Source organism: Rattus norvegicus, chromosome 16, assembly GCF_021556685.1.
Source record: "Rattus norvegicus strain SHRSP/BbbUtx chromosome 16, alternate assembly SHRSP_T2T, whole genome shotgun sequence".
In the NCBI taxonomy this organism is placed as follows: Eukaryota; Metazoa; Chordata; class Mammalia; order Rodentia; family Muridae; genus Rattus; species Rattus norvegicus.
Genome location: NC_141549.1, coordinates 82,461,957 through 82,481,907, shown reverse-complemented (window position 1 = coordinate 82,481,907; position 19,951 = coordinate 82,461,957). Strand labels below are relative to the sequence as shown.

The window sequence follows — 19,951 nt, the reverse complement described above, 5'->3', positions numbered from 1 at the left end:
AGAATAGTTTGGACTTTTAATCTGTAATGAAATTTAATCACAAATGGAGGGCATACTTGTGACCTAGACCTTGAGGCTGTAAGGCACGGGCTTTTGATCTACATCTTGAGGAATAGTGACCACAAAAAGCTTAGACCCAGGCATGGTTCTATACACCTTTAATCCCAGGAGACAAAGGCAAGCAGATTTCTGAATTCAAAATTAGCCCGGGACAGAGGAATTTCTAGATGAAGAAAAACTTAGGTCCGGGAGTGGAGGCACACAACTTTAATCCTAGAATTCAGGTTCAAGGCTCTATGAGAGCCAAGCTTAGGGAGTGAAGGAGTGAGAAAACAGAAAGCTGGTGATAGAGCAATAGAACAATGGGCTATGTTCCAGCTCTAGCAAGCATCAGAACTCAGCAGCTTTGGCCATGTGGCTCGGTCTTTAGAGTTAAGGGACTAAGGTCATAAAATGCTAATTTATGAGATAATCAAAAGGGAACATGGGGTAAATGATTGAATTGATATGTAATTCCTAAGGAAATAGCTTATGAAAAATAAAAGACTGGGCTTTGGTCTGTAAGGCAGAGCTATTTCAAACAGAGAGCTATCCAAGCAGAAAACAGAGCTGTTCGCTTGTATTCTTCACTGATTCAGAGTCATTCCCTGCTCCCAAACATGCCTTCCTCAGGACCCTCTTCCAAGTTGAGGCTGGCACTCAGCAAACATCCCTTGATGGCTTGATGAACAGATATGGTACCCCGGTAGAATAAAATACTATTCACCTTTGAGAAATTCTGATGTATGGTTGAACCCTGAGGCCATTATACTGGGGTGATCGTAAACTAGGCATAAGGGGCAAATACTTGTGACTTCCCTCCTCTGAAGCAGGAGAGTGGTCATTGTTAGGAGCTAAAATTGTATTGGTAGTTACAAGGGTTATGGGGTTGGCATGGGAACAGATAGTGAAAGGGTTCAGAGGTCAGAGTATAAATGTAGAACCATACAGAGTTGTTCGGTGCTGGTAGCATTGTGGTGTACTATACGTGAGGTCTCTGCAGATGGCAGACACTTCACTGGTGTTATTTTACCACAATGGGGAAAAAAAAGCCACAAACTCCCCTGGGGTGTGTTGGGATCAGTGAGTTCATTTGGGGCAGTGGAAGGTGGATTTTGAGGGACAGTGGCGAGGACAATTGGGATTACAAAGCAAGTGAAAAGCCGGCAGAGCAGCCCAGATGTTTATTTGAGAGTTGCCTGCCTTTTTGAAAGCATTTTCTTCTTTAATTTACGTCCTTTGATAATTTTGAAAGGGCCACTGACCTGTATGTTTTTCAATCTGGTGCCCTGTTTTCTCAGGGACTGCTCACAATAGCAGACAGGCAGGCGTGACATTTCCATGAACTTCTAGTTGCTGCCCCAGCTTTGAAAGTACATTCCTAAGATGGGTCCCCCCACTGCAGAACTGTGTCCAGGTAGATGTATGATTAACTTTTCTGAGCCTGTGGTAAGTCTCACTCCTGAACAGTCACTGAACTCTGTTCTGAAACCAACGCAACACTGTTTGGGGGCTGGGAGGGTTGATCATACAAAGTATGGTAACTGGTGGAATTGAATTTAAATTCTATAAAAGTGCTAAGCTTATACTTCCTCAGAACATACGCACTATTAGCCTATTGAAAGGGAAAGAGTCCGAGATGAAGATGCATCGTGGGGTTTGTCCTGGCCTTGTCAGGATGCAGGATGGAACTGCATTTTGTTGAGGAATCTACGGGAGAAGGGCCAAGAAGATAAAGTCCTTGGGAAGGTGCTCTTCAGGTCCTTCAGCCATGATTCCTGCCTGCAGGTATCCTACCGGGTCTGTGTGTTCCTTCACTCCGTATTTTCTCGTGGGTTTTATTCGAATGAAAACTCAGTCTGGAACTACCAACTATTCAAAGTCTGGACTGACTGGGGGAATTATTGGAGATAAAAATTCATGGTATTCAATTGTAGGATTAGGGTATTTCTTTAAGCTTTCTGGGACACAAGGTGCCTGTTTCTACCTTTGCAGCCTCCTGTGTTGTGAGGCTGGCTGTCCAGCATGTGGCAGTGACTGCACTACTGTTCTATGCAGCCAGTGTAGCTGCAAAATTGTCTCTAGGGTGCAGAGCTCAGAGGCATCTGACATTTCTTGCTGCTTGTGCTAGACAGGGACATCGGTCCTGTCCGTGTGTGGTGGCAGGTGGCTGGCCACAGCCCGTGTGACAGAAGCCCAGTGTCTCTGGGCAGGAGCTGAGACCTGGATGACCTGTAAGATCATCCCTCTGCAGAGCGTGACTCCACCTGAGGAGCCTCTGAAGCCACTCCCACAAGAGCGTCACCAGGAAAGGCTCCTCTCTGTGATCCCCCAAAAGTCAGCACCATTTTTGAGGCTCCCCTTGATCTTCTGCCATGTTAAACTTATTTATGTGAGAAGCCACAGGACAGCATGCCTTTGTCACCAACTTATGAACGCAGCTCCTCTTTTGACTAAGGCCTTCAGCTCAAAGACATTTCAAATTTTTGGGTATCTTCCTTTTACCTTCCTGTGAACATAAGACTTGTGCTTGTGGTGCACTTTTAAAATGTGACGGGTTTTAATAGTTTTTTATTGAAATGTTCCTGGCAAGCTCCGTTTTCCTACGGGAGCCCACTGAGAATGTGGAGGGACGGCTGAAGTGCACTTAGGATCCCGTTGAATAGATGGGTGGAGTTCTTGTGAGGTCCTCAGAATTGTTCAGAGCACAATAACCCATTAAGTCATGGGAGGTGCTTGCTCATGAAATAGGGACTAAGGAATTGAGGAGAACCTGAGAGTGAGACTGGCAGAGGCAGTAAGTCAGCCCCCAACACCTTGAGTGTGTATTAGCAACAGTGGGAAAGCTTGGCTAATTAAGGTCAATGTCTACCATTGACGGGAGAGCCTTCTGGGGCTTGGTGAGTAATGAAGGACTGTCTTCGTTATTAGAGTTTCTCCTTCCCTGCCTTTGTAGGGGAATTCTGAACCCCCACACTCACCTCTACCTGAGGGATGTCACCTCTACCGGAGGAGGGGTGTCACGTAGCCTCAATTAATTTATGTGACCCATTTCCTTTCTCCTGACAAAACTTGTTCAGTTAGCACCTGAGGTTCCCAAAATGCTTCCCCATGCTAACAAGGCATTCTAGGTACCCCAGGCCCCCAGCCAATGACCTTTTCCCATCCTGGATGTCCCTACTCTCAGTCTCCCAAAACATTATAAGCTTTTGATTACCCTAAGTTGATCTGCCACTGACAAGTGGTCCTGGTGTGGTCATTTACTCATGGGGCTTCTGAACTCCCTGTTTTGATGTCTCTGATCCCACCACCCTTGGGGACCAAATTGGCTGACAATCTTCAAGAGCAAGGAGACCACAAGCAGCTGTGATGTTGAGGTTTGGTCTGTTGCTGTGTAATGCCAAATTCTGTATCCCAAGGTCTGCTTGCCTCAAGATGAGTGAGTTCTCAGTATAACAACTTTTGTTGTGTAAACCTTGCTCCTTAAAACTATTGGTTAATAAAGATACCTACAGCCTGTAGCTGGGTAGATGAGAGGTAGGCTGGACTTTGCTTCCTGACCTTAGGGTCTGAGGAGAGATAACAAGGAGAGAGAGAGAGAGAGAGAGAGAGAGAGAGAGAGAGAGAGAGAGAGAGAGAGAGAGAGAGGAAGAAGGAGGAGGAGGAGGAGGAGGAAGAGGAGGGGAGAGGAGGAGGGAGGGAGGAAGAAGAGGAGGAGGGGAAGGGAGAGGGGGAGGAGGAAGGAAGGAGAAAGGAGCCATGGTGAAATGGGGTGTGAGAGCCGGTCTATTAGAGTAGGAGTAGCCCAGAAGAAACTTGGCAACTATTTGGGAACTAGAGGATCTAGGGTGGGGTAGAAACCCTCAAATGATATTTGCCACAAACACTATAGTTTTTTTTCCCTAGTTCTCAGTTTCCCCTTAGTTTGAAAGCACTGTTTTGCTTCTAAGACAGTGTTTGAGAACTCTAAGCAGCAGTGACAGGTCTCTACCTGCCGCAGAGACCAAGGTGGCAGTGCTCTGGGTCAGCATGATGTCCTGTTGTGGGTAGGAAACCTTTCTTTGTTGTTTCAGGAGCCTTCAGTCATATGGTGGAAACAATTTTCTTATTTTCCACATACAGTGCTTCCATTACTGGCTCAAGATTCCTCCGGCCCACCGTGGCACCCGTGTCGTGGCATGCAGTGACAATGAGCTCAGGGTGCCAAAGTAGACGTGTGCAGAGCAACGGAAAGACTACACAGGGACACTTCACCGGAATGTAGCAACAGGCTAATGGCATCTTCAACTTCACGTGACCTGCGTTTGGAACATCAGAATTAAGCATCCATATTGACTCTGCCTTTCTTGTGAAAACAATTAAACAGTGTGTGCTAGGCAGAGAGTCATCTCAGGGATTAAAAGGTGTTCACCTATTCTTGCAAAATCCAAGACATGAAGGGCGGGTGTCAGATCCTGTCCTGAGAGAGGTAGGGTGTAGGAGGGACCCTTACCAGATGGCTGTAGTAGTCCTGTTCCTTAGGCATCAGAAACACCCAGGAACTGTCCAACGACAAGGGTCGGACTGCCGTGAACTTGAAGAGGACATTTCAGAAAGTCGTGTGTTTTGCATAAAGACACACAGGCCAAGGGAAGGTTTGCAGTGGATAAAAATAGTCGCTGAGTCCCCGGCGTAGATAACTCCACCTTAGATGGGTGCAGTTACGGCTTGGCCCATCAAAGCGACGGGGCTTCCCACATCCCTCTGAATTTCCTTCAGGGTCTTCAAAACCCAGCACTTACTCAAAAGCAGCATGCAGCTGTGACTGACTGCTGTTTTATGGCACGTTTACAAGAATCGTAATGTCCCCTAAAGCAGTTCTGAAAATAGTAGAGTTCCCCCTTTCTGGTTTCTCCATTTTGCCCATATGACTTTTTTTTTTCTTTTTCGGAGCTGGGGACTGAACCCAGGGCCTTGCGCCTGGAAGGTAAGCGCTCTACCACTGAGCTAAATCCCCAACCCCGCTGGTTTCTCCATTTTGAAAGGAGGGTTTTGTATTTGACTTCTGTGGGTATTTCCCCATCTACTGGGCATTTTCTCATCCAATTAGAACTGTGATCAGTTACACCCGTGGAACCCCATTTTCTTGAGCCAGGATGCGGAGATGAGGTACAAAGTGCCTTCTGCAGTGCTTTTCAATTTCTCAGAATCAGTCTTCCCAGGTTTTTTCTCCCCCCTTCTCAAATGATACCTCTATTCCAGTCGCCCAGCAGATGGCGCTGTGAGAATGCAGCTGCAAAGGGAAGCTGCCTTTAAAGCCGTGATACTACCCCATGCCCTCTTCTTTCTTCTCTTCTCTTCTCTGCTTTGCTTTCCTTAAAAAAAAAAAAAAATCGTTTCGGAAGCTTGCAAATTAAGTTCCTTCAGTCATTATACAGCTCTAGTGAGCGAAGTGGGCGGTTGTCCACCCTGGGAACCTCTGGGTCCCAAATCCAGGTATCTGGGCTCGCCGAAGCCCAGGGTCCGCCAAGTCAGGCTTCTCCGGAAGACCAGGGCAATCCAGGAAACGCTTCAACATCCTGGACAACAACAACAATACAATGAGACATTTTAGGTCTGTATGGTTAAAAGTTTCAATGATTTTGCATTCTTTCTACAGAACATTCTTTCTCCAGCACTGAGGTGGAGAGATGGCTCAGCATGTCTGGCACGCGGCAGCTCAAAACTGTCTGTAATTCCAGCTCCAGGGGACTTGGCCCCTTCTTCTGGCCTCTTTGGGATCCTGAGTGCCTGTGGCATATATCAACTCATGCGAACACGCCCGCATACACAGAAATAAAACAAACCTTTTTAAAAGGTCAGCACTGTAACCACTGCATCCAGGGAGCTGGAGACAGACTTGTTGTCTCTGGGCCATAAAACCCCAAGACTAAACGATCTAACGTGTTTGTGCATGACGGGTGTGGTCTACAAGGTAGGCCACCTTGCTTCCTAATGAGCATAGACTTGGGCCACAGAAGCCCGGAAACACGTTTGGATTCTGCTCAAAACGAACAATTGCACTTGGCCCCAGATCTCATTTTCAGGAAGGAATTATGCCCAGGATCCTTGACATTGTGGATCTCCACCTTGTAACTCTAGTCACCAGGCAGGCAGCCCTCCTTGGGATCTGTTTGTTGGCCTTTGGGACTCTGAGTACACAGAGCCCCAGTGGGTGTGGTTTCCAGTCTTTGGAGCCATTCCACACATGCACTCAAGAGGTGGGGTTCACAGAGGACATGAGGTGGAGTGCACACGGCATGAGGTAGCTGGAAAGTTCACTCTGGCAAAGATCACACTCTGCCTAGACGTACAGGTGAGCCTGCTTTCCTGATCTCTCAGGCTATTCTGCAGGAGACAGGCAGAGTTACAGGGCCCAGCAGGGTGTGGCTGCAGCTTGCCAGAAGTCAAATGTTAGTAACAGGAAGATAGGTTCAATCAGGAAAGTTCTTGTCACGTGAGCCTAAAGACCTCAGTTTGACTCCCAGACCCACATGAAAAGCCTGGGGGAGGTCCCAAGGCCAGGGATTGGAGGCAGTGCCAGTTGGATCCTTGGGTTTGCTTGACCTAATCCATGAGTCCCAGGTGAGAGAGCCTTCTCCAAAATGAATGTTCGTGGCTGTTGAGGAACTGCACCTGAAGTCGATCTCTAGTCTCTACATGCTTCCCCATATGTATGCACATCCACATGAATGCACACATACACCCAAGCAAGCATTTGCACACGGGACAGACATACGCTCACAGAAACATCACTTGCAAAATTGCAATTTACTCTGTTTAGCTCTCACTAAGGCTAAAACAGTCACTATAAGTGGCAGAGGTCATTTTATAGCTAATTGATCTAGGGAAGTAAGTGCGGTACCTGACCGATTTCATCTCTCCCGTTATCTGCTCCCCTCCTCCTGAGTGGGCAATGGCTGCTGGCCTGGTCCAGCCTTTCTCACACGCACCAGAGGTGGATGCCATAAAGGAGGAGGATTCATTGTCCAGATCGATCGGCCTTATGTTTCCTTGATGCTCTTAAAGCCTGCTTGACAGGCAGGCTGCTGAGAATAACTGAAGGAACGCATTAGGGGTTGGCTTCTGTGGTAATTAATCTGAGTCTTGTCCCATTAGTGCTACTAATTGGCTACATGGGAGGAAAAAGCCCGTGAGCCTTAGAGAGGGGAGATCACCCTCAGATTGGTTCAGCAGTCGTGATTTTTCGCTGTTTGCTTTTTTATTTGTCTTTTCTCGAACCAGTCAAACAGTCTTGTTGTGAATGTTCTTGTGAATTAGTTTTAGACGGGGACCTCAGAGCAAGCCTCTGCCCCTCAGTCACATTCCAGAAAGTTCTGATGGTCTCTCTAATTAGAGAGCTCAATGGAGCTTTGTCTTGAATTCTGTGGTCTGCCTTTTCTTCTCCACAGTCTCCGATGCTGCACAATTCATTAAAATGAACAGGGTCACATCTCATGACCCTGTGTTCAGGAGGGAAGCAAGTGCCAGGGGCTGGGCTGTGGCTGCTCAACTTTCCATACAGCATAGAGGTAGCTGGACTCACAAGATTCACAACCAGGCCCCTGGAATACAATCAGACGGACAGCCCTCTCATCACTTGACACACAGTCAGACGGACAGCCCTCTCATCGCCTGACACACAGTCAGACAGACAGCCCTCTCATTGCCTGACACACAGTCAGATAGACAGCCCTCTCATTGCCTGACACACAGAGAGACAGCCCTCTCATTACCTGACACACAGTCAGATAGACAGCCCTCTCATTGTCTGACACATAGTCAGACAGACAGCCCTCTCATCACCTGACAGACAGGCAGATGGACGGCCCTCTCATCACCTGACAGTCAGATAGACAGCCCTCTCATTGCCTGACACACAGTCAGAAGGACAGCCCTCTCATTGCCTGACACACAGTCAGACGGACAGCCCTCTCATTGCTGGACTTGCATCCTCTCAGGCTTTGCTCTTTTTTTTTTTAAATTTATTTAATACTTAATAATAATTCTTTGGTTTCCGGGTAAACAACCCCCTCCCCCTTCCCCTTCCTTATGGGTATTCCCCTCCCAACCCTCCCCCCATTGCCGCCCTCCCCCCCCACAGTCTAGTTCACTGGGGGTTCAGTCTTAGCAGGACCCAGGGCTTCCCCTTCCACTGGTGCTCTTACTAGGATATTCATTGCTACCTATGAGGTCAGAGTCCAGGGTCAATCCATGTATAGTCTTTAGGTAGTGGCTTAGTCCCTGGAAGCTCTGGTTGCTTGGCATTGTTGTACATATGGGGTCTCGAGCCCCTTCAAGCTCTTCCAGTTCTTTCTCTGATTCCTTCAACGGGGGTCCTATTCTCAGTTCAGTGGTTTGCTGCTGGCATTCGCCTCTGTATTTGCTGTATTCTGGCTGTGTCTCTCAGGAGCGATCTACATCCGGCTCCTGTCAGTCTGCACTTCTTTGCTTCATCCATCTTGTCTAATTGGGTGGCTGTATATGTATGGGCCACACGTGGGGCAGGCTCTGAATGGGTGTTCCTTCAGTCTCTGTTTTAATCTTTGCCTCTCTCTTCCCTGCCAAGGGTATTCTTGTTCCCCTTTTAAAGAAGGAGTGAAGCATTCACATTTTGATCATCTGTCTTGGGTTTCATTTGTTCTAGGCATCTAGGGTAATTCAAGCATTTGGGCTAATAGCCACTTATCAATGAGTGCATACCATGTATGTCTTTCTGTGATTGGGTTAGCTCACTCAGGATGATATTTTCCAGTTCCAACCATTTGTCTATGAATTTCATAAAGGCATTGTTTTTGATACCTGAGTAATATTCCATTGTGTAGATGTACCACATTTTCTGTATCCATTCCTCTGTTGAAGGGCATCTGGGTTCTTTCCAGTTTCTGGCTATTATAAATAAGGCTGTGATGAACATAGTGGAGCATGTGTCTTTTTTATATGTTGGGGCATCTTTTGGGTATATGCCCAAGAGAGGTATAGCTGGATCCTCAGGCAGTTCAATGTCCAATTTTCTGAGGAACCTCCAGACTGATTTCCAGAATGGTTGTACCAGTCTGCAATCCCACCAACAATGGAGGAGTGTTCCTCTTTCTCCGCATCCTCGCCAGCATCTGCTGTCAGGCTTTGCTCTTAATTATGCTTTTCTCTGATCCTCATCTTGGCCTCTGTTCTTTTCCCTCTCAGAATCCTTCCCCAGGGCATCAGACAAAGGGTGTGTTAGGTGCGAAAATCTCACATGCAGATTCTAGATTAAAAATATTCATACAAAATAAAATAGAGGAAGATGGATGTGCCAGGGATGATGGGGTTTAAAGACAATGAAGGATATCAAGAGAGGGCAACAGGATGGGGCTCTGTGTGTGTGTGTGTGTGTGTGTGTGTGTGTGTGTGTGTGTGTTTAAAGGAAAGGATGGAGACCATCAACTCTCAAAAGAGCTTAAAGAGGGAGGAGGGGAGCCAGGTGTAATGAGATTTATGTGTGAAAATGTCACAGAGACATCTATTATTTTCTACATTTACTGAAAACAATAAAATTTTAGACTAAACAGAAGGCAAAAATGGGTGAAGCCACTGGAAAGCTGAAATTATGGAAATCTTACACATTAAAAACAAAGGCAGAATAAAACGTTAAGTGTAAAGGTGTAAGAAAAGGAGGGGGACAGCCGTAAAGGAAGGCGGTTAAAATGACAAAGTCCTTAAAATCTCACAGGCCCGTCTGAGGACCAGCAGGTCCCAGTCTTCAAAATAGATAAGAGAAACATAACTTGGTAAATACAACAAAAAAGAAGTAAAAAAAGGAAGCAGAGACGATAGCATCAAAATAAGTTTTGACGGAGGAGTAACAGATATTAAAATTCAGGAAATGAGTAATAGTATGTTAATTGCTCATAATATAAGATACAATTCCTTATTTTATAAATGTCAGATAAAGTACAAATCTTTACAAAGGTGTTTAAGTTATTAAGTGGAAAACCCTGCCACCAGTGATTTAAGACTGTGGAGGTCTAAATAATCTTATTAAAGGAATGAAGTTAGTGGTTTAAAGGGTTCCCGGGGGGATTTCCCAGCCCCAGATAATTTTACAGGCGAGTGCAACCACACTCAGAGAATTTTACGGATGGCTTCCACCGAGCCTTCAAAGACAAACCCAAACTTCCCCGAACAAAGAGGCAAGAACAGAGGGGACATTTTACTTCCCTAAGTCACTGAACTGGGACAGTGTGGATGCCAAAGACACCGGGACAGCTGGTGGGAACGAAATGCCAGGACACTCTCGAAATTCAGACATAGAGTCTTGTTGTTCTGAAGAAGTCAACATTGGACTCAAACCACGGACTTTTCAAGTTCGTTTTGTTTCTTCATGGGGAGATAGGAGATTAGGAGGGAAAACATTAGATGTTATTGAACTCACTACCCGATTTGAGAAGGGAACACAATGTGGCATTCGTCGATCCATTCAGAGGAACTTCTAGTATCAAGGGCTTCCTTAACCCAAAAAAAGCTGATGATAAAACCAACCAGTTCTACAGAAGATAGAGAGGTATCTTCTTAAATAAGGGACAAAGCAGCGTGTCTGCTGGTTCAGCCCCCTCCTGGCAGGTTACCTGGGGAACCTTTCAAACCTACCAAACACAGAAGTAGCTAAAATAGCATTTACATCACCAAGGATTTAAACATAAAATTAACAGTACATGTTCAAAACTGGGTATCAACATGGCGGACGATGTTAAAAAGCACTGAAGGATGCTGTGGTCGAGGGGAGTCTGGGCCCAAATGTGGTTAATTTCTAAATCTACAGGGCTCTCAGAATTTCTCCCAGTTATACAGAGATTAATTCAAATTTAAGCTATATTTTCCTTAATACCTGGTGTTATGCTTGCACATGGTCTAATGTGTTTCTCCCTGCAAACATTCAAATGCTGGTGACTTGGCCCTCAGAGTGGTAATATTGGGAGGCGGTGGGGACTTAAAGAGGTGGAAGTAGGTGAGGGTTCCTTAGGTCACCTAAGGGTACCCCTCTGCTTTCTTCTTTTGAGAGGTGATATCTTTCACCTCTCTCTCCTCACTGCTATCCACAATGAAGCAAGGAAGCTAAACAGGTCCTTGCTAGGCAGTTTAGACTTCCAGTGTATGCTCCTGTGAACCAAGTAGACCTGTTTTCTTATAAGGCATATAGCCTTGGGTGCTATGTAATAGTAAACAAGGAAATAAAACATATACGTAGCTTCTAAAATGTACACAGTGTAAAGGGCTGAAAATCACCTAAGCAACTCTGGTAAACAGGATAAGACAAGGATTACAGAACCTGTCACTGACAGTCCAGGAACATGCTTAGGGAGCAGAGAGTCACTGTGTGCCGTGGTGATGGTACAGACAGCCACCACCAAGGGAGAAGCCATTTTTCAACGAAAGGCAGAAGCACACAGCCCTCTCCAAGGTACCAACAAGAACTGGTGATGGCAGATTCAAGATTCTAAGAAAGGCAATACATGCCAGGAGGTGCTAGCACACACCTTTAATCCTAGCACTTGGGAGGCAGAGGCAGAGAGGCAGAGAGGCAGAGAGGCAGAGAGGCAGAGAGGCAGAGAGGCAGAGAGGCAGAGAGGCAGAGAGAGAGGCAGAGAGGCAGAGAGGCAGAGAGGCAGAGAGGCAGAGAGGCAGAGAGGCAGAGAGGCAGAGAGGCAGAGAGAGAGGCACAGAGAGGAGAGTCAGAGAGAGTCAGAGAGAGGAGAGGCAGAGAGAAAGAGACAGAGAGGCAGAGGCAGAGACAGAGACCAGCAGATATCTGTGAGTAGGAGTTCCTTGACACTGACAGCTACACAGAAAAACCCTGTCTTAAAACAAAATGAAACAAAACAAAACAAAACAAAGTAACTCAAAAAAAGAGGGCTGGAGAGATGGCTCAGTGGTTAAGAGCACTGACTGTTCTTCCAGAGGTCTGGAGTTCAAATCCCAGCAACCCTCTTCTGGTGTGTCTGAAGACAGATACAATATTACTATATATATATATATATATATATATATATATATATATATATATATATGAATGATAAAGCTGTCTTTAAAAAGGCAACATTTTAAAACACATTGTATCAAGTGAAACAGAACAGTTACATCAGGGTAAAGAAAGACTGCTATAATGTAGATAATTTATAGGTATAAAAAGCTTTTATTTGTTACCTGTATAGTAAAACATATTACACCTTAAAAAATTGTTACAATTAAGTAAAGAAAAGTCAAGACAGGCTAGTAAAACCTGAAACCCAGAGGGCAATCTGTCTGTGCAGAATGGTTGTCTACACCATGAGTGACGAGAATGGAAGCTGGGCCATGTTTAATTCTGTGTTTGGAGGCTGAGGAACTTGCTCTAGCCTAAGAACATGAGTTTGACCCCAGAACCCATGTGGAAAGAAAGGTGGGCATTCTGCCTTTCCCTTGCAGTCCCAGATCTGGCGAGGAGAGACAGGCTGATTCCTTAGGCTCATGGCCACCAGCATGTGAGAAACCCTGTCTCCAAACAGGTGGTCAGCCTCTGAGGGACAACAGCTGAGATTGTCCCCTGGCTTCCACTTGTTCAGGCACATACATGTTCTTGTACCTGCACACACGTGAACATGCCCCCATACAAATAAATATTGTTTTAGCAAGTAGGCTACAGAAAATCAATTTCTGGTGAGATGCTGTTTCACGGAGTTTTGACAATAGAGACAAACACGTTGGATGGAAGGGACCAGTATACAGGCCATCATCAGACAGCTTCCCAGTGGCCTAGAGGAATATATACAGGAACAAGAAAGGTCTTGTTGCGTGAAATTTTAAAAATTCAGGCTTCCTCCTTCCCGGGAGCTCTGCCCACACTCCTGGCTAGGCTCTGTGATCAGCCTCCATTGGTCTCACTTCAGCTTTGCCAAAGGCCAGCTGGCTGTTTTTCCTGGGAGCTGTGATTGCTCCCCCAGCCCCTCCTGGCCAGCTTTGCCAAGCCACCAACAACTGCCCTGGCTGCCCTCTTTCTCCTCCTGCCCACTTTAGCTCCGTGGATAGAAAACACTAGGCAGTTTTACTGTTTTAAAACTAGCCAGATAACTCAATGGCTGGGAGGAAGAATTTCCTGCCTTAATCCTGTCGGCCTGCTCCCTCCAACCTCCTTGGCCCCTGCTCCCAGGGGAGGCTACAAATTCTAGGTGCCCCAAGATCTACATGACTGCAGCTTTCTCCTCATCTCTAAACCTGGTCCAAATTCCTTTTTCTCTGTGTCCCTTCTCTTTTCCTGAGACCTGGAACTCCCTCATTTTTCCTTTAGCCCAGCAATTGGCTTCCATCCTTTTTATTAACACAGTCAAGAACCAATTAGGGAAACAACACCTCCTTCTGCAAGGTATGACATCACCCACCCACCTAACAGCTACAGCATCAAGTGTGGATAAACATCAAGTGTTGGAAAAATGCCATTTAACGAGCAAAAGTTTATAATCCCATTTTTTTAAAAATATAACTCGTGTGTGTGTGTGTGTGTGTGTGTGTGTGTGAGAGTTTCAGTGCCTGTGGAGGCTGGAATAGACAATGGGAGTTAGGACTTACAGTTGTCAGCCACTGGACATGGCTGTTGGGAATAGACTTCGGGTCCTTTGCAAGAGAACAGTCTCTTTAGCACCAAGCCGTCTTTCCTGCTCCATTCTCATAGTTTCTAGTCTTGGTAAAGCTAGGCCATGGGCTTTGTGCATATTAAAGACATGCTGAGACAAAGCATCTGAGGAAGAAAATGTTGACATGATTGCCCTAAAGAGAGAAGGTGGAAGAGGAAGACGCAGACAGGAATGAACTCGAGGGCATTCAGGGACAGCTATTGTTTGCATCACACCTTTGACCAGAGTAACCCCATTCACAAGGATCATTAAATTATTATGCTATCTGTTACATAAATGTCATGCATGTCAGAATTATACTTAAGAGACACAAGATCTGAATATCCCCTAAGCAGATATGTGAATGGCTGATAAACACTTGATGATGGTAAACATCTCTATCAGAAAAGTGAGAATCAGACCTTCAGTGAATTCACCACATCACTTCGCATCTGCTGGCATGGCTGTGACTAACACCCAAACTAGCTGAGCAGTGTGGACAAAAATATGGAGTAATTGCAGCCCTTATATACTGTTGGGGATGTCATATGGTGTAGATGTCGACACTTTAGGAAGGCATGACAAACCCATGAATTGTCAGGCAGACTCACTGTGCAATCAGTTCCTGGGTACACATCCTGATAAAAAGAAGCTGTATCGAGGCAAAAACCTCACGGGCAGATGTTCAAAGCAATGTTGCTCATACTAGTCAAGAACTGAAAATCACTGCAATGGCCCTTTCAGGCAGATGAATAAAATGTGTATAGTCTACACGACAGAATATTATTTAACAATAATATAAAGTGGGTTATTGAAAGATGCTGTGACTTGGAAAACCTTTGAGAGACTAGATCAGGCAAAGATAATGGTCACGAAGGACACAGGGTGTACAATCTCTGCCTCTTGTGAGGTAAAAGGCAAAGCTAGGGAAAGAGAAAACTGAGAGATTTAAGTGGGGTCAAGAGCCTACAAAATATCAATATTCAGTGATTGGTTGTGGTGTGGGATACATAACTGTGTGAGAATGCAGAAATCTGAGTGGACATAGTCAGTGGGAACATTATGAGACTGCAGACCACTTCTTAATAAGACTTAAAAGGAATCAAAAACCAAGAAATGAAATGATTGGGTAGGGGAAGCTTATATCATATTGATACATGACCCTAAAACAAGAAAATACACTAAGGACATCAGCCCTGGGTGGAGGACATTTCACAGACATTGCTCTCAAAGCAAAGCTTTATCTAAACAAAGGGTCTTTAAATAGATGTGCAACTCAGCTTGCACCCCGGCATTCTGGATTCCTGGTGAACCTCATGGTGTTTTAACAAGCCATCCCAGTGGTCCTGCTGGGTGATCTTGCGCTTTCCACTTAAAATTTATTTTTATCTCAAAAGAAATAAGATACATCCTTAAAGCTTATTAATCATTGTCCAGCAGGAGTCTTTTACCTTTAAAATATTTTTATTAGATCTGGGGGATTTCCAGTCTAGGTACCTATATTATAAATTGGCTAAAATCATTTGAAGGCCCTTGAAAGTTAAGAGTTCAATAAATAAATAAATAAAACCTTCAAGTCTATAGTCATAGGGTTTCGGGGTGAAATGAACATGATTTTTTTTATGGGCTGCATTTGGTCATTTTAACACCTTTTATCACATAGATTTTTAAAGACAAATGATCTTGGAAATTGTGTCATTTAGCCCACTAAAACCCAGGCATCACATAAGATACCTTTAGATTCAGAATCAAGGACTTGCCACTCAAGTATCTTCCAGAACGATGCGGGCCAAGCACACATCTAAATGTGTAATTTATTCTTTCTTTGGGGGAAATGAAGAAGAGTCGAAGCAAGGGCGTTTTGCCAGCATGCTCAACCCTGTTAAATGGAGCTATCTGTCTTCATGATTCCCCGGCTTGCTGTGAAGTTACCCTCACATTCAGACCCACTGTCAGGTGCTGGGAGAGGCAGGTTAAGATGAAATATGATTGGATCTCGTAATTTTTTTTAAAGCAAAGATAATGAAATCGTTAACATAATCATGAAAGTTCTATGATTAGAAGTTGCATTTCTTATTCCCATGAAGCTGTTGGTGCAGAGAGCAATACAGTCTCTCTCTCTCTCAGTCCCCCCGGAAAATGAGCTAACAACAACAGCCACAAAGCCCTCAGAAGTCAACAGACAACCATGTAAGTGGGACTGAGCTGGCCAAGCCTTTAGAGAGAAGCCTCCCTTCACCAAGAAGGGAGCCATGAATGCTGTTTCCATGGTGCTGGCTGGTTCTCATCGAAGAGCAGGGTCCTAAGATACCCAGAGGACCCTTTGCAGTTGGGCCTTGAGCAGAGGAACCAGAAGGAATTTGGGAACTCTAGAGGGGCTACAGGATCAATAATTAGAGATTATAATATCCTAGCCAGGCAGGAAGGAAAGGGCACTGAGTAAATTCTATATATCTACATATAGCTCATTATATAGTATATAAATCATTATAGATAACCCCAAAATAAATCACTTTTGACCAAATTATATTCAGTACCTCAATAAACTTTGATATTAAATAATAAAAGGGTTTCTCATGGTAGTGAACTCCCTTCTCTTACACATGAAAATGAAACACAAACAAACAGACAAACAAACGATACACACAGATGCCCCTGGCCCTGTCCTATGTGACTTCTCTGGACATCTCTCTCCAGTAGTAACTCTTTACCTGAGTTCTGTGATCAAACCAAGGAGCAGGCTGTGGGAATCATAATAAAGCGGTTGCCGAAAGCTTGTGTAAAGTAACCCAGGACACTGGTATCTAAAATGATGGGGTGAGGGTAGTCTTGGGTACAGAAACCCAATCTGTGAGCCTGACCCTACTTCTGGGTGGACAGTGCCAGCACTAACCTGGATCAGATGACCTAACTGTTGTCTGCTACGGGGCCTTGGCATGTTGAAAACCATCCGTATGCTCACAGTGGGTGCTCACTGTGCGACATGCCTTCCATGTTTAAATATCTGTGGGTTCGTGGAATTTAAAAGGAGTATGACTGTTTTAGTGCTCTTTCTGTTGCTGTGGTAAGAAATACCAGCATAAAGCAACTTTGGGGGTGGGGTTAGGAGGGTTGTTGTAGCTTCCAGTTCCAGAGAGATACAGTCCAGGATGGGGAAACATAGCAACAGACAGGGGAGGAACAGTGGGAGGAGCAGGAAACTGGGTAATCACATTCATCCACATACAGGAAACAGAGAAGGAAATGTACTGTACATGGAGTTAAAGACCTTCCAAGTTCATGCTGAGCAAACATTCTTTCTAAGGTAAGGCTCTACCTCTGAAAGCCTAATCTCCCTAAGCCTGTGGGGGACATTTCACCCCCAAACCACGGACAGACTGTTTTTACAAAAAGATTAGACTGGGGAAAACAGTAACTAATGAATTAGTGAGAGTGGCCTTCCATGTCGTCGAACCGCAGCAGAGACAGATTTCCCCCAAATACCACAAATTGCATAAACTGTTAACATCAACTTAAAACCTCAGCTCATAAATAAGAATTTACCTTCATAGTGTGAACTGGAAATGTCAACGTTGGGTTGTTGCTTTTAAACAAGTATAAAAAGGTATTTTCTCTCAATGCAGCAAGTAGCTGGAATCCTTTCTGCCACGAAACAACAGATGATAAAATACGACCACGAGGTCAGTCAATGAAAAATGCAAATGAACACCAAGTGTATCATTTCAAAGAGACCAACTTCTATTTGTTCTTAAACACGGATAAGGAAGGATTCTCTCTGTCTCTATCTCTGTCTATTTCTGTCACTCTGTTTCTGTCCTGTCTTCGTCTGTCTCTGTCTCTGTCTCTTTTGTCTTTCTGTCTCTCTGTTTCTGTCTCTTTATTTCTCACTATCTCTGCCTGTCTGTCTGTCTCTAATCTCTCTCTCTCTCTCTCTCTCTCTCTCTCTCTCTCTCTCTCTCTCTCTCTGTGTGTGTGTGTGTGTGTGTGTGTGTTTTACTGATATCAAGTGAGAATAGAATTCCTTTTGACTGAATAAAGAGCCATTGGATAAGCCGGGTCACCATGAGGACATGTACGCTTCCTTGTGCATTTGATGCCTATCACCAGCATGAATCTGAGTTCCTAAAATGGCCTAAGCTCTTACTGTGTACCCTTTCCATCCTGCTTAAGCATCTCTCAAATTGTTTGTGGATTGCTCTGTGTTTTTAAGAAGGAAAACAAGCACGTTATTTCCTATGGTCAGGGATGCTATGACATGAGCAAATTGTGAGAGATGACCATGCAGGGATGGAAGTTTCAAACCTCTGCCAGCAGCCTGGATGTACAGCAATAGAAAATCGGTGGAGAGGAGTCCCTGCTCAGTGACCCCATGCTCTGCCATCCACAGATGCAGCTTATTCCCCTTTTGTATTTTTTTTGTAGCTCCTAGAGAAATCATAATTTAACAAGATGATCTTTTCTAGTAGAGATACATTTCAAAACACAAAGGAGGGAGTGGCATGCCTCAAATGGCAGCCCAAAGGAGAGGCATAAGTTAATGCAAACACATGACTATATTTTAAAAAAGAATCTTATGTGGCAACAGATAGACTTAAAGACATTGGAGATGTCATTTGACTTCAGGTCTTGAGGTCATGGCAAGAAAAATTCACATACATAAGAGAACAGTCATCTCAAGTAGGGGTACACTTAACGCTCTTTGTAAGTAGACAGTTGTCCTTATCTGTTGTAGAGTCCCCGGAAATCACTTGATTGAACAAGGCAGTGTCCTGTACAACACGTGAGCTTATGGGCTCAGGACAACACGTCAGAGCAAAGTATGAGGTTTCTCAAGGTAGGAAACTTTCTGCCTTGGGAGAACTTGGGAGAAGTACTTAAGGTTTTGTTTTTGTTTTTTGCTTTTTGTTTTATTGAGGCTCACCATCATTTTAAGAGCTCAAACTTGATAGTTCTGCTGTCATAGGAAGCAGGGCCTTACAATACTCCTCTCAGTGCATGAATGTGTTGTTTGAGTATGTGTGAGCAGTGCTATGCTTACATATCTCACCTATCTATCATACATCGATCATTGATCTATTGTTGGTCATCTGTCATCAGACATCGCATATGTGTTATTCTGATCTTTTCTCTCCTTTCCTTTTCATTGTTTTCCTTTCCTTTCTCATCCAGGAGGTAAGCTACCTCTGTCATTTTTATAAGTTCCGGAAACTGCATCCCTATGCTTCCTGAATAGCATACTCACTATTTATTCTTCCCCAAATCTCTGATGGGGTTGAAGATCAGATAACTATAGTCTCACGATTAAACTTAACTTGTTTAGGATTTGAAAAGATGGTTTTAGGATGGTAATAGATGGTAGAGATGATGAAACTCTTTATCTAAATTGTCAAATATAATGGACTGAACATCATAAATGTATATGATACCTTAGAATTTTCATAATTTTATAACTGTATTCAATTTATGTCTGAGAGAAAAGGAACCTTTCTTTGAGCTAAAAAGGAGAATTGTTGAGGTTTGGTCTTTTGCTGCATATTATGCTAAATGCAGCCCCCAAGACCTGGTTGCATCAGAAACAAGAGAGTCTGCATGTAAATCCAAGTGAAGCTACGGGACCTTGCCCCCAAGTTATTTGTGATTGGTGAATAAAGATGCTGACAGCCAATAGCTAGGCAGAAGAGACATAGGTGGGTTTCAGGTTTCCTGAACCTGGGGGCTCATAGGAGAAACTTGAAGGGAGAAGAAGGTAAGGAGAAAGAGAGAGAGAGAGAGAGACATCATGGGTTAGGAGTCGAGAGAACATGAACCTGAGGGCTAGCCCATTGGAGTTAAGAACAGACCAGATGAAGCACAGTAAGTAATAACTCAGATTTATTGATAAGAAGTAATTCTAATAGCATAAAGGATAGATATCTGCCCAGCTCTTATGCTGTTTAAGGCATATTGTAAATAAAAGGTTGTGTGTGTCTTATCCAGGAGCTAAGTGATCAAGGCAGGGTGGAAACCCCAGGTTGAATTAAAAATTTATACTTCTGTCTCTGTCTCTGTCTCTGTCTGTCTGTCTGTCTGTCTGTCTGTCTGTCTGTCTGTCATCTCTTTCTCTCTCTCTCTCTCTCTCTCTCTCTCTCAAGAAGTGAGCATTTGAACAGTAAACGTAGAAAAAAAGATAGAGGTATGTGTGTATATGTGCATGTGTGAGTCTGAATGACAATGCAGGTATATGCATGTGTGACATTATATGAGTGTGTGTGTGTGTGTGTGTGTGATTC

The 19,951-nt window shown here is 44.4% G+C and overlaps 1 protein-coding gene and 1 long non-coding RNA gene across 5 annotated transcripts in view; one reads left to right on the top strand and one right to left on the bottom strand.

The window, feature by feature from the left end:
* The window catches only part of LOC102550919 (uncharacterized), a 93,780-nt gene extending 89,311 nt beyond the window's left edge, over positions 1-4,469 (top strand). For 3 of the 5 annotated variants that reach the window (XR_015640078.1, XR_015640079.1, XR_015640076.1), the window contains one exon: positions 4,162-4,441. This is a non-coding gene — a long non-coding RNA (uncharacterized LOC102550919). Of the gene's footprint in view, positions 1-4,161 lie in introns of all 5 variants that reach the window. The other 2 variants (XR_015640077.1, XR_015640075.1) reach the window with 2 other exon arrangements.
* Erich1 (glutamate-rich 1) overlaps positions 1-19,951 on the bottom strand; it is a gene marked incomplete at its 5' end in the record, with an annotated part of 52,793,804 nt that overhangs the window by 1,182,456 nt on the left and 51,591,397 nt on the right.